The sequence below is a fragment of the Sciurus carolinensis genome, assembly GCF_902686445.1.
Source record: "Sciurus carolinensis chromosome 14 unlocalized genomic scaffold, mSciCar1.2 scaffold_126_arrow_ctg1, whole genome shotgun sequence".
Classification (NCBI taxonomy): Eukaryota; Metazoa; Chordata; class Mammalia; order Rodentia; family Sciuridae; genus Sciurus; species Sciurus carolinensis.
The window spans coordinates 1,098,171-1,113,934 of NW_025920111.1; the positions used below are offsets into that span (position 1 = coordinate 1,098,171).

A 15,764-nucleotide genomic window follows, 5' to 3' on the forward strand; every position below is an offset into this window, starting at 1 on the left:
CTATTTTAGAGAAGATTCCATGTGCTGCTGAGAAGAAAGTGAATTCACTCATTGATGGATGGAATATTCTATACATGTCTATTAAGTCTAGGTTATTGATTGTGTTTTTGAGTTCTATGGTTTCTTTGTTTGGTTTTTGATTTGAAGATCTATCCAGTGGTGACAGAGGTGTGTTAAAGTCACCCAGAATTATTGTGTTGTGGTCTATTTGATTCCTGGAATTGAGAAGAATTTGTTCAATGTACATGGACACACCACTTTTTGGGGCATAAATATTTACCATCATTATGTCTTCCTGATTTATGGTTCCCTTAAGCAGTATGAAATGTCCTTCTTTATCCCTTCTGACTAACTTTGGCTTGAATTCTGCTTTATCTAAAACAAGGATGGAAACCCCTGCTTTTCTACTGAGTCCGTAGGTTTTTTTCCCATCCTTTCACCTTTAGTCTGTGGATGTCTTTTTCTCTGAGATGAATCTGTTGAAGGCAGCATATTGTGGGGTCTTTCTTTTTAATCTATTCTGCCAGTCTATGTCTTTTGACTTATGAGTTTAGGCCATTAATGTTCAGGGTTATTATTGAGATATGATTTGTATTTCCAGTCATTTAGGCTTATTTTTGGTTTTTAACTTGGTTTGGTATCTCCTTTGAGTGGATTTTTCTTTAAGGTAGTTCCTCTCTTTGCTGACTTGACTATAACTTTAAATAAGCAGAAGTCTGGCTTATTTTGGAGTCACTCTAACTTGCATTTAGGTGGGAGGCAGAGCCTTATCTGAGGTAAGGTGTGGCCTCTCACAGATCTTAAGTGTTCTAATTCTAATGGTGAGTTTGACTTCCTTAAATATCATTTTAAGTATACATATATTGGTTCCTGAGTCTATATGTGCATTAGTCAACACAATTTAACATTATAGCAAAAATGTAAATCAAAGAAAGGCTGAGAGAGTTCTTAAATTTCCTTTAGTGTGGAAAAGTGACAAAATGGTTTTAATGTTTCATGATATGAACCTTTAAAGAAATAAAACTCTCACTGAATTTAAGAAATATCTTTCATTTGAAATTTATTATCTCAGTGGAAAAAGTAACAAATTTTATATATAGCCTACTGATAATAAGTCCTTTAATAGAGCATTAAATAATAGGAACAAATCCCCCCAAAATTTACTCTTTACAAAAAAAGTTTAAAAAGTTTCTTTTTTAAAAAAAAAGTTTAACATTACCATTACAGGCTAGTTTAATTTGGAGAGGAGCAGCTTGATAAATTTCTGCTCTGAAGATTTGTATACCTGGAAGAAATGAACACATTTAATATACAAATAATGACCATTCCCATTACCTTAATACCTTTATATTAACCAAATTTAGTTTTTTAAATAAAGCTTTAGACTCTGTAATGTAGTATAATACTCTAACAAATATTGTTTAACCAAACTGTATAACCCCAATTTTCAAGAGTAATTTTTCTAAAGAAGAAAACTTAATAGACATGATGTTAAGAGTAAATTAGTGTTTCTAAGAAATCCTTGTCATTTTAACATATAGATAAAACTTTTGGTTTATATCAGTACATTAGTATTTGACCTTAGGAAAAATCTTAAGTAGCTTTAACTGATGATCTCACATACATACAAACAAATTAGTTACATGCAAACTTGTTGAAATTTGACCTTTACTTACACACAGACTGTCTTAGCACTTACTTAGACCCTCATGTTTACCACACAAAAATTTTCTTACCAAGAAACATTTTTTCACTAAATATATTTCCATATGTACAACCTTTTATTTTTTCTTTCCTATCTGTTGACCCTTTGTTGTTCCTACCTTGAAACAACTCTTATGCAATTTCTGAATTTAGTTAAATCACTCTATTTTAACAATATTAAACACTTTGTTGTTTATAGTACTCTAATTGAAACACAGTTGAAACTTTTGGAGTCCTTTGTATATAGAATTGTACCTGTTAGGACTTAACTCTTAGTTACCTTGTTATTAGTGATGACACAAAGAAATTTTAAACCCTTTTTTTTCACCAATCTATGAAAACACCAATAACATTTAAGTATGTTACCCCCTGGAATTTAAGGAGTTAAGAGCACTCAATGTTATTTAATAATTAGTATTCTAATTTTGCAAATTAATCAGATGTCTCTAACAAGCACATTTGAGAAATCTTATATATGTTAAATCTAATTTAATTATTTTACTGTAAAACCAAGATATCAGATCAGTGTATTAAACAATATGTGCTAACGCTTTCCTGCTGAAAAGTCCTAGAAACAATTGATATTAGACATTTATAAATGTTAACATTTTATTAGTTTGACCACATAGAGAGAGACTTGCAAGTTATTTTCAAAGATCTTTTACTTTTTATAGTTTACCCAATTTAAATTGAACCTTTTTAAATCACGTGAATTAAAACTATTTAGATCCATTTTTTAAATTTTAATTTTATGCATGCTTAATTTAAATATCATGTACATGATATATACATGCACATAGACAGAAAATATGACATCAGAAAACATGATATACACATAACACAAAAGCAAAGGCCTTGTAACATTTATCTCAATTGAAACATAAAAGATGTTCAAAAATAACTCTAGAGATGGATAAAAAATAGAACTGATCAACAAATCATTAGCCTACATATGTAGGATCAAACTTGTGAACTTGAAATAGCATTTAAGAAAAACAAAACAAGAATCCTAGAAGAAAAATGATAATGAGCATTAATTATAGCATGAGAGAGTGAGAAAGAGAAAGGCAGAGAGAAGGGGTGAGAAGGAGGGAGACAGTGAGTTTGTGTAGCAGCCCAGGAAAAGTTTAAAATGGACACTTTTTCTTCTTCACTCTCAGGTTGGTCCACCACTGAGCCTGCTGCAGGCTTCAGCAAGGTCAGTTGGGGGAAATTGCCTAGGGCTTTTTATCCCTTTTTCCTGGTTGGGAATCAGGTCAGATTTGGAAGCAGAAAACTATGAACCATTATCTCCCACTATTCTTGAGAAATGGGGCTGCTGTATCATACTCCTTACTGCCACATGCCACAGGTAGGGTTATTTCCTCCACACCAGCCACCTCCCATGGGGATTTTCCTTTTCCAGTAGGTGGAGATATTGGTTCACACTTTTGTTTGGGATAGGGTGGGGGGACATGAGGAATGGGACCAGACAGGATTCTCTTTTGAAATTGGTTGCTTATGAATGTCCTGTTCTCCCTTTACTTGCAGAGAACAAAGAGGAGTAGCTGGAGAAGCATCCCTTTTTCTATCTGTGCTGCCTTTTCTTCACCATTTTTTCCCAGGGTGGGGGGGGGACTACAGGTTTTGTTTCACTTTTTTATATAGTCTGAAAGAGTAAAATTTTGGGGTCTCTATTTTATGCTACAAATGGATTACTGGGAGAAAATAAAACCCTTTTAAAATTCTGTGCTTCACAGAGAGAACTCCAGAGGAAGCAAGAGAGTTCAATTCATTCCAAGGGTATAGAGGGGGAGGAGCAGATGGCGGGAGGTCTTTGTTACTCAGTGGGAGGCCTCTGTTATTATTGGCATGGGTTTCCTCCTCTTTAGAAGTTACAATGCTTGAAGCAGAGGCCTGGAGGATTATTTTCTTGACTCTTAGTTTCACTTTAAGCTCGTGCTGGAAGAGAAGTGACTTTAAAGCAGCTAGCTGCAGAGCTCTCTGCTTAGGGGGGAGATTGGAGAAAACAAATCTCTCAAAACAAAAATAAGGACTATAAAATAACCTGCAATGAGTATCCCTAAGCCTAAGATAAGGGACCCATGGGAGGACTATCTTTTACATACAGAGAAGTGTATAGGATCCAATATGTCTCCTGTTTAGCAGGGAACTTCTGTGAGTCCTTATGTTATGGCTGTATGTCCACACAGTGTCTGCAGTAAAAATCTCCACAGAGAAAGATGTGTTTTCAAATTTGACGGGTCAATTCCTTATGTGAATTCCCGGAGAACCGAAAGTGAAAGTAGAGCCACTGGAAGGGGGGGCATATAACACGAGCCAGCAGTGATTAGGACAAACAGGATGAACAGGAAAAAAAAGGGGCGTGCAGAGGTCCTGTGCTCACCCTTACAGGACCATCAGCACACCAAACACAAAGGACCCCTACTAAATCAGGTGGGACTCAACAATCCCAAGGTGCATGAGTAGATGAGGCAAATTGGGAGCCAAAATATAGTTGTGCCAGGCTAGTTCAGATGCTGGTAAGGATGTGGAGTCAAGACCCCCAGACTCTGGGAAATGGGTGGAAGCAGACTGCAAACTCATTTATTCGGGAAACAGTCATACATTTTATAGACTTGTAGTCCAATCACAATGTGCCACAGGGAATCAGACCACCAGGTTCCTATATGGGTTCCCTTGGTAACATTGAGTCAACTTGGGGAGGTTGTTTACTTTCCTAGGTAGGAGAAGCAGAACGTTCCTCCCTGCAAGTTTTCCTTACACACTTGAGACATTCACTGCTGCCAGCCAAGAACTAGGATTTCTCCCAACAACCTAGAAGAAAAATATGCCATTAGATTATACTTAGTTTACTACTGAGTTCTCTTTATAATTTATCCTGTGTGATAAAGGATCCTTCATATGCCTTCAGGTAAATCAGACACAAGTGGAAAAATGACTTCATTATCTAGAATCTTTGATGTCCCAAGTTTCTTTTTCTAGTTCAGACTGCCAACTATTTTTATGTAAAATACTTCCAAAGTTTGTTTCTTTTTTTTTTTTTTTTGTGGTGCTGGGGATTGAACTCAGGATCTTGTACTTGCAAGGCAAGCACTCTACCAACTGAGCTATCTTCCCAGCCCCCAAAGTTTGTTTCTAATACTCTGTGTTTTAGTTTATTAATGTTAGTCTTCACCTATGACTTGGGACAATTTACAAAACTCTTGGTGTGATCTAACCTATGTAGCCTAGAAAGAACTTTCAACTCTTCTATTTATACATTGATCAACAAAACTAAAATCATATTAATAATAATATTAATAATCATATGCAACATTCCCATCATCCGATGTTACTGTTTCAAGGTTCAAAACAAAGTCCAAAGACTGAGGGTCTATATAATTTCCAAAGCACTCATAAATATTCACTCCACACTTGTTGGTCATATATACTCTGCAGCTATTTCTATAGATCAGGACACAGAGATTCAGTAGAGATAAAATGATCCCTGGCTCACAGTAGTAAGCAAAGCAGTCAGGTTGGAGGCTGGGACACTCTCACTCCTAATCCTGAGTGATGTCAGTTTAATATGTGGCCTTTTTCACATCCCCTTTTTCTTCTTAAACATTAGGTAGATGCTGCATTTTCATCCTGAATCTATTCTTAACCTGGGAGAAATTAAGTTGTTGAACTGCTTTGATTTTCATGCTGTGTATTTTTCATCTGTTTTCTCACTCAGGCATCCTGATCTTGTCATACTCTACATTTGACATGGAAAAGAGAAGAGCTGGTCAAGATATCACTTGGTGAATGGAGCATCCTGAGATTCAGGAACCTGGATACTGGGAGCTTCTCAGTTTAATCAGGGCCTCTGGCCACTTTACATGGACTGTTTGAGGATAAGCCACTTTGCCAACCTGTGCCCCTCAGCCAGGAGTTCATGGAGGTCTGGCCCCTGGTGGGTGTCAGCATGTTCCTGAGTAAGAAGGTGCTTCAGATATTAGTTGAGTAGAAATGACACAGCTCTCCACTGTTGTAATTTCTTCCTTAACTGGGACAGCTTCAGGGTCTGATCTTAAATATGATATTGGAATTTTCTGAAGTAGAATACAGATAAATTTAAGTCTATGGAGTTTTACAATAGATCATCTGAAGTTTGACAGGGATTTTGGTGAGAACATACCCAAGGAACTCTCAAAGAATTCTCTTAGCCTATGATAAAAGCAAAAAATAAAAAATAAAAAATAAAGAACAAAACAAAACAAAAAGGGTGTGAGCAAACAAAGACCTCCTCTGTATAAGAAAATGCTGTGTAAGATCCCTAGACATTCTCTAAAGTTAGATATCTTCTGAATCTTCTACATAAAGTGGTCCCTTCATTTTCTCATTTGGCCAAGAACAATTCCATGTGGTAGTACACATAGTGCATTGTTCCAGGAGGGAATGTAAACCATACACAAAATGTGTCCTGATTCACACAGCTGAGGTTAATGGGAAAAATGAAGAAAGAAGAGATTGACAGACTCAAGAAGTCAGCAACACTCAGGAAGTGATTGGGACTAAGAGTAAATGAGGCAGTACTTGCACAATATTATGACTACACCAAAGGTCACACAACTAGGTTGCTCACTTAAAAACTTGCTTAATTTTATACTTGGTAATTATATTAGCTCAGTGTATTTTGGAAAAGTGAAAATGAAGCTTTCCATAACAATTTTAGACCATCATACACAACATGATTTGTTGATTTGTAGTTTTATAATCATTTGGGAGGCATGTGCCTGTCATGGGACTTCATGCCCTCTCTTTCTCAAATGAGCTGTTAGTTCCCCAAGCTGAACTGCCAGAATTGATTCACAAAACTTCCTACCTACCTGAACTGCACAGAGCCCCCTTTTCTGAGCTTCTTGACTAGCATCAGCCTTTCTGCTAGCTCCCCATCCTTGCACTGAAACTTTTCTTCCAGCACATGATCATTGATATCTTTGTCCTTTTCACATTCTGAGAAGAGACAAAAGTTCCTTCTTCAGTGGACAGCTGGACATACTGTTGTAGCCACTGCCTTCAGAGGAGAAGGCAGGCCCACCCCAGTGACAACAGGAACTTCAAGTCCCAGGCTATATGCAGGAACCCCCACTTTTTGAAATCTCCCAAAATACATGGTATTTGATTATCCTCAATATATAGATGAGGAAAGAGAAGTTCAAAGACACAGGAAGTATCATAGTAGGGTAATTCAATGTATTTGGTAATAAGACTCACATTTGACTATGAATCCTCAACTACTGTAATTACCAAAGTCCCTTGAGTCTAATACTAAGCTGGGCATGAAGCACAGGCTCTGTGTACATTCAGGAAGGCCCCTAGGACTATAGGACTGAGGTTTCAATTGTGCTCACAACTTTAGAAAGCAAGCATCTCCAACATAAAAAGTTTTATCTTAAAACACTTGTGTAAAGCATAAGACTTAAGACTGTAAATGTTTGAAAGAAATATGCCTAACACTAATAAAGTTTGTATTAAATGGGAAGTAATAGAAGTGTAAACTATCAGTGTTTACTCTATGCCAGGCACTGATATAAGAACAATAGGAGAATTAATACGTACATGACAACTCATAAATGTAGGTATTATGATATACCACATAAACAGAGTAGGAAATTGAAGAAAAGACAAGAAACCTGAATTAGAGCCCAGGAGACTGGCTGGTGCCATACTCTACACACAGTTAATAGTGACTTGAGGGATATATTTCTTCATATTTTTCCTACAATTATACTATAATTCTAAGAAAAAAATTATTAAAATATAGTCTGCCTTTTCCCAAAATTGATTTATTGAATTCCTTAACAACTTTCTGTACATTTTTTTTATTCCTTCCATATGAAAAAAAAAATGCCAATAAATTTTTGGGAAAAAAATGTAGGTAAATGAGGCAAATTCAAGCCAGGTTATTTCTTACCATAGTGATTAGCACAGGTCCTTTTCCCATGATTCCTTTAGTCCCAACAGCCCACCTTACTGATAAGCCACTGGGCTCCCATTGCCAAGCTGACAGTTGGAGAGAAGGACCTCCAACCTTCTGAGCAGCTTGGGTTTTACTGGGGCTGATGGTCTTCTCCACCTAGTTTCAATCTCACCTTGACCTCAGAGCACATATTTCAGACCATACAGCAGCTTCTAGAATGGTTGGCTATCTAGGAACCCTGAAGGTTCAACAGCTCAGACATGCCTATAGGGTGCTAAAGATTCTCTGATGTCCCAGGAACATTTTTTCTTTTGGTACCAGGGATTGAACTCAGGGTCTCTCAACCACTGAGCCACATCCCCAGCTACAGCCATATCCCCAACCCTATTTTGTATTTTATTTAGAGACAGAGACTCACTGAATTGCTTAGTTTTTATCTTTTCTGAGGATGGTTCTCAACTTGCTATCCTCCTGCCTCAGTCTCCTGAGCCACTGGGACTACAGGTGTGAACCATCACACCTGGAGAAACCTCATATTGCACTGCAGGGAGAGGACTCTCTTGCATTCATGAGAAGAGGCTGTGCCCCTGAAATGGGGATTTCTCACCAGCAGAGTTCCTGGTCTTGAATTTGTCACTTCTGGATACCAATGTTTTATTTAGTGCAAGATTGTACTTGAGCTCCTTTAAAGAAGATACTGCACACTGTCACACTTGTTCCCAGCATAACCAGAAAGTGCTATTCACTTATGCTCAACAGAAGCTTGAACTAAGTGGAAAATCATTAGTCCCAGACTCTTAGACCAACACACTTGTTATATGCCTGTAGGATCTGTTATATTACAGAGGATCCTAGTAAAAAAGGTGTGAGCCATTCTTGATAAGAACAGGCAATTTATGTCTCCAATAGCAGTCAGTAGCTGTGACATTAACCATATTCCCACTCTACACCTATGAGTAAACTAGAAGATGCTATAGTCCTTGTGCCTCATTTTTGCATTATCAGTTAATTGAAGGTAAAATACCGATCCCTGATTTCTACAAATATGTTAAGGATGGAATTACATGAAAGCAGAAGAAAATCAAGTTGGAGAACATCTTGTTTCTCAGAGGAAACAGTTGATCATTCATCACTTGCTGACTGTGACCCCATCTACAATTTACAGTATTTCAGCTTGTTGACCAGAGACAGTAGGTTTTAGATTTAGATATAAAAAATTTTTTATTGAGGTCTCAAAACTGCTGTTTGTTCTCTTTCAGTTGAGACTACAATTTCTGTTGATTTCTAGGAGATTCATTTCTGTCTATAGATCATCTGAAGGGCTGACAGATACTGCCAAGATGATATTTGAGACAGAACAGGCACAGTCTGGGACTACAGTGAAGAAACCCAAACATGTCATTGGTTAAAGACAAATGAAATCAAATAAGTTTTACAAGGCCTAAGGAACTACAATAGCCTAATCATTAAATTACTTTTGAGAAAAGGTTGATCAATACCCTGTAACTTTACCAATATTGAACAAAACAAGGCTCCAGATGCCAAAGCTCAGACCTGAAGTCTCTGCCTATAGCTCAGACACAGACTCAGGAGTGAGGAAGTAGGGCCAGTGCACCAAGTAACATTCTAACAGATGGTTGGAGATGTCATGGAATGTGGGGAGCTCCTGACATTCAGTTGCCTTATCCAGGCTGACCCACAGGCCACCTTGTCTCTTCAGAAGGTCATCACAGATATGGACCCCCAACTCATCTGCCAGTCTCAAGTTATATAGCCTTATACCAATGCAGCCAACCTCTCTTTCCCCAAGCAACTAAGCATACTTCATGTTTCTCCTTTTTGCATAAGCAGAAATAGTTTCCCTACATATTATATTTTCCTCAGCACTACACAGAAGTCAGTTCACCATTTCTTTAACATTAAAATGAATCTTAAGACTTTTCCTCAAGTGAAAAATGTAAATTTAACCAATGTAAAACTCTCATTATGTTCTTCTCTGACCCACTCATTATTTCTAAGTCCCTTAAAATATATAGAAGAGCTGAGTTCAGTGATGAATGCCTGGAACCCCAGCTGCTCAGGAAGCTGAGAAAAGAGGATCACAAATTCAAGGCCAGCCTCAGCAACTTAGTGAGACCAGCAGTAACTTTATGATACCCTGTCTCAAAATAAAATATGTAAAGGACTGGGGATGGCAAATTGCCCCTGGGTTAAACTTCTAGTACCAAACCTCCCACTCCACACAAAAAATACAAGAGTGCTATATAACTCAAATTAATTTTGAGTGTTTTGGGTTTTTTCTTTTATCAATATTATTCTTGTTATCTTCCATTTTTATATTGACACCTTTTCTCTTACTGGGCTTTTGTTGGTGTTTCCCTAAACCTAAATAAAGTTTGACATCACTGCCTCTTATCCTCCTCCTTTATGTTTCCTTGTTTTTTTTTTTTTTCCTACTGTCACTAAACACTGCATTTCATATTTGTTATGTATGGATTTTCTTCTAGTCACACAAGAGCTGTTTCTAAGGTCCATGTGATTAAAGCATTCTTATATATACCCTTGAAAACATGTAAAGTTCACCCATTTTGAGACTTGTAAATATGATCCTATTTGTTTTCAGTTTACTCATATATTGAACAATATAGGACCCATCCAAACTATAGATGGACATCAATCATTATGAGTTGTGGCCTTTCTCACCTCATGTCAGCTTCCAATTACTCTGTTTAATGATAGTGGTGCTGATATTTATCTAAGCCTTTTATGGAATTCCTGACTTCCATTAAAAAAAGTTATTATTGGCCCAGGATGATTTTGATAGGGAATGGTTGTAGATCATATACTATACATTTATCATATACTTTATATTTAGTGTCCATTAGGTCCAGTTTTCCTACACTCCTTTTTCTAAGAAATAGTGTTACTCTAAGCCAGCTCACTTACTGTTTCAGTACCCTCAAGTCCTTTTCTCCACTACCATCTGGTCATTGTACAAACCCTCCCTCCTCCTATGTCTCCTAACCTGAGATGCCTTTCCTTTCTTGGCCATAGAATCACAGACATTCTTCCACCTTGTTTATGTGCATAAGGGGCCTCAGGTATCCATAAGGAAGTTTTGCTATTTGGTATAGGGCCATCAATTGGGTCACTTGTGTAATATATTTTCTCCAGAAGTCTCTAGGTACTGCTAAGTGCAGTAAATGTTCTCTTGCTATAAAACAATTAACCACACTTATGCATTGAATTTCTCTGAATTTATGTTTTGAGCAGGATCTTGACTTTGCCCATCCACGTGTTATTGGATTGTCCAGCCCATCGCTATGCACCTTCTTTTGATTTTGATACTAATTAAATATGATCTATGAGTGGAAAATGTGGAGGAAATCTATGATAAGTATTTTTAAACCCTCATCTGTGGGACATTCATTGGAAGAGATTTTTCATATTCCTTTTGTTCTAAATCCTTTGGAGATAGAGTCCAATGCTGACTCTGCCTTACATTGCCATCTCCCTTCACCAGGTAGGGTCTATTGGTATCTAATATTGATATTCTCACTTACTGAGAACCCTGGCTGCATTTTAAGCTCCTTGAGAAAGGACTGGTATACCCTTCCTCTGCATCCCCCAGGGTAACTAGCACAGTGCTTTTTCCACAGGGGCTCAGCAAATGCATTCATTGAGTTTAACTTAGAATGCAATTTCTCTATAAGTGATGACTTTACATTTTATACACATTGATAGGATAAATAAAGGAGTAAACCAGGGATGTTTATTCTTTACCTAGAACAAGAGTCATCAATTATTATCCACTTGAATATCAGAAAGCCAGGATTTTAGCCCATTTCTCCATCCCTTTTTGCTACAAACCTGGAGTACTTCAATCCCTTCTCCCCATTTGAAAAGAAGGTTGAGAAAAGAGAAACAAGTTACACATCTAGGAATATGGTCAATATTAGTTTGCATTGATGTGTGGAGATGATAGGATAGTGAGGTCTAGAGAGCACATTGTGATAATTTTCACAAAGATGAACTCATAAATCTTAATTTGCCCCTTTCTCCAGTTGGTCAGAACATAGGTAGCTACTGATGTCATCAGTCTTATCTTCAGAACTTGACATTGTGGATTTCTCTGAGATTGGGGAGAATCCCCACACTTTTCTAACTTTAACCTCTGGGAATCTTATTCATCTTTTTGTCATAATTACCTAAGAAAAAACAACTCAAAGGAGTTAAGATTTATTTTGGATTATGGTTTTAGAAGTTCATTACATGGTTCACTGACTCCACTGGTTTGGGCTTGAGGTAAGGCAGAACATCATGGTGGAAAGGTGTGGTAGAGTAAGGTATTCAGTTCATAGCAGTCATGAAGAAGGAAGAAGAAAGACACAGAGGGCAAGGACAAGAAATACTATTACAGGGTGTGTCTCCCATGACCTCCTTCCTCCAATGCTGTCCCACTGTATACAGTTCACTCATTTCCCCATAGTCCATTCAGCTACCAACAGATTAATCCACTAGTGGGATTAGAACCCTCATAGTCCAGTCACTTCCTAAAAGTCTCACTTCTGACATTGCTGCCCTGGGGACTAGCCTTCATGAAACCAGTCTTTGGGGAACATTTCAAATCCAAACTATGAGAATCAAATCAGGTTCTCATGACAAAGATCAGAAAAATCCCCAGAGGATTGATACTCTAATATTAGGATGTGTTATAAAGCTACAGGAAGCAAAACATTATAAAATATTTGGAAAAAATCAACAGAAACATCAATGGAAAAGAATACAGAGACCAGAAACAGTTCTATATAAATAAGTCAACAATCTTTAACAAAGGTAAAAAGTTAATTTAAAGAAGAAAGAACAGTCACTATAATCAATGGTGCTAGAACAACTAGACATCCACATTTTAAAATATCTCTACCGACATTTTAAACCTTTCATAAAATGGATCATGAATAAAAGTATGAGGTGTAAAACTATAAGACTCCTTGTTATGGTGTGGATGTATTTTGAATATGACCCCCAAAATTCTTGTGATGAAAGCTTGCTGCCCACCATACCAGTATGGAGGTGATGGGGTTTTTAATTGATGGTAAGATCAGGGGTCACCACCTTCAACAAGGATTAATGTAGTTCTCCAAGGATGAGAGGACTGAGTCAGTTCCTGTGAGATAGGTTGTTGTAAAAGAGGAGCCTCCTCTGTCTCCTGCTTCTTCTCTCACCTTATGGCATCTCTAGCACACACTTCCACTGTGTGCTGCCATCTGCCATGTTGTGACAAACCACAGTCTCAGCCAGGTGCCCAAAAAGCCTCTATAACAGTGAGCCAAAATAAACTCTTTCCTTCATAATCTACCCAGACTCAAATATTTTGGTAAAGGAGCACAAAATGGACTAAGATGCAACTAAAGATACAATGAGAAAATCTAAGTAAATTTTGGTTTGGTGATATCTTTTAGATACAATACCAAAAACAATCCATGAAGAAAAAATATTGGCAAGTTGAAGTTCACTGAAAAAAAATATAAAAAAAACTTATGCTCCATGAAAGGTGCTGTTAATAAACTGAACAAACAGTACACAGACTTGGAGAAAATATTTGCAAAATACTAATTTTATGAAGGACTGGTATACAAGATATATAAAATCTCTTAAAACTCAATGATATTAAAGTAAGCAATCCAATTAAAAATGGGTAAAAGATCTGACACCTCACCAAAAAAGGGTATACAGATGATGTCAAATAAGCATATAAAAGGATGTCCAAAATCATTTTTCATGGGCTGGGGCTGTAGCCCAGTGATAGAGTGCTTGCCTAACATGTGTGAGGCACTGGGTTTATTTTCAACACCATACATAAATAAATAAAATAATTTCCATCGACAAATAAAATTTTTAAAATTATTTTTCATTTTGACATTGAAAATTAAACAAAAATGAGATAACTTCTGCATACCTGTCATAATAGCTAAAATTTTAAAAATTAACAGTACCAAATGCTACTAAAGATGTTGAACATAGGAACTTTCAGTCATTGCTGGTAGAAATGTAAAATTATATAGTCACTTTGGAAAACAGTTCACCAGTTTATTACAACATTAAGTGTAATCCTACCATATAATAAAGTGATTACAGATGGAGTCATTAAAAATGTGATGAAAATGTATACACACAAGAAAACTTTACATGAGTGCTTACAGTGATTTTATTTATAACTTTCAAAACACTAGAAGTAACCAATATGTCCTCCACTAAGAGATGGATGAACAAACTGTGGTGTATCCCTACAATGGGAGAATATTAAGAAACAGAAGGAAGTTGAGCTATGGAGCCATGAGTGAACATGGAGGAACTTTATCTAATGTGAGAAAGAAGTCAGTGTGAAAATTTATATACTATCTGATATACCATTCCAACTGTAGAATATTCTGAAAAAGTCAAAACCATAGAGATAATAAAGTGATCAGCAGTTGCCAAGGGTGAGAGAGGAGGGAGGATAAACTGGTGAAGCACAAAGTAGTTTTCAGGAGTAAAAATATTCTGTGTGAAACTGTAATGGGGTTATAGGCAATCCACATTTGTCATAATGCACAGAAAAATCCAGCACAAAAATTAAAATCTAATTTAAACCACACACTTTAATTTAAAAAGATATATCAATATTTTTCATCAATTGTAACAAATATACAGTTTAAAACAAGATACAAATAACAGGGAAATGTGTGCATGGAGAGGAGTATGTGGAAACTCTGTACTTTCTGCTCAATTTGTATATAAACCTAAAGTATTCTTAAACAAATGTCAGGATGGGACAGCCCCAAACCAAAGTGTTGGTGGCATCCTGTGATGGCAAAGTCAATATTCCTTTTGGGGGTGTACCAACCTGGATTCAGAGTCATTTCTTATTTCCATGCTTGAGTCCTGAGTGTTCCCTGGAATCCAGATAGGTTGAGGTAGCCTCTGTGCTCTGAACAGTGAAGAGAGACCTCTGGCATCTGGAAAGACAGGAAGAAATCACTTCTCAGGGCATAACTTAGTGAATATAACCATTGAGTCCTCACAACATCCCAGCAGCAACCAGTCAAAGGAGGAGACCAGTAGGAATGGAGGTTTACAGGATGAAAGATAAAAGAAACTTCAGAGAATGGCAAATTTTGAGAGAGAATCAGAAGTTGAATGAGAATCTAGAAGAAGACTAAAGCATCCTGGTGTGGCCTTGAACCACCTATCTTTTTCATTAACAGTCATGTGCTGATTATAGAACAGAGAAAAAACATTGTGGAGTCATAGGTTGTTAACATTGGGGGAGAAGATGCTCCACAGCTCCTTATTCTACTCTGAAAACACATTCAAAACCCACTGGTACTGCAGACTTGTCTTTGGTCAAATTTAGTTGTGGACATGATTTTTTGAGTCACTTGACACCAAAATGCTAATCCAGGACCTTCTCCACCTATTCCTCTTCCCTCAGAAACTGCCTCACTGCAGGTGGCAGCCATAGCCCCTTGGTCTGATATAACCCATCTACCATTCTTCAGTGCACTTCACTTTTCAAATTCACTGTCAGTCTCCCAGGACCCAATAGTCTAGCATGTAGGAGGGACATGGTTGTACCTCTATGTGCTGCCTCTATGCCTCCAGAGGTGGAGTCTATGAGTTAGGCAACTGGGCTTTGTTCCACATGCCACCCCAACAAGTGCAGGACCTAGCACCTAAGAGCACCCAGTAAATGCTACATGAAAAAGGCATTCTGCCACAATGTCCTGGGGGGGAATGGATCAAGAATCTGCACATTGGACATGAAATGTCTGCAGCACTGAAAAAAGCTGTGACCATTAATTCCTATAGTCAGAAAATTCTCTCTCTCTCTCTCTCTCTCTCTCTCACACACACACACACACACACATACACACTCACACACATGCTCTCACACATCTTGTAATATAGTCATTTTCCTGTGCTTCTCTGTACAGAAAATAAACCATGTAAGCAATGCTGTTTCTCAGGCTCCTTAATCCCTTCATCAATTGGTGCAACTTTTTATCTCCTAATTGTGGAAGAAGTTTTAGTATATGACCAAACATAAGCACTTTTATCCTTTACATAC

General features: G+C 37.2%; 1 pseudogene; it reads right to left on the minus strand.

Annotated features, from left to right (window-relative positions):
• The window catches only part of LOC124973347 (flavin-containing monooxygenase 5-like), a 100,444-nt pseudogene that overhangs the window by 39,942 nt on the left and 44,738 nt on the right, over positions 1-15,764 (minus strand).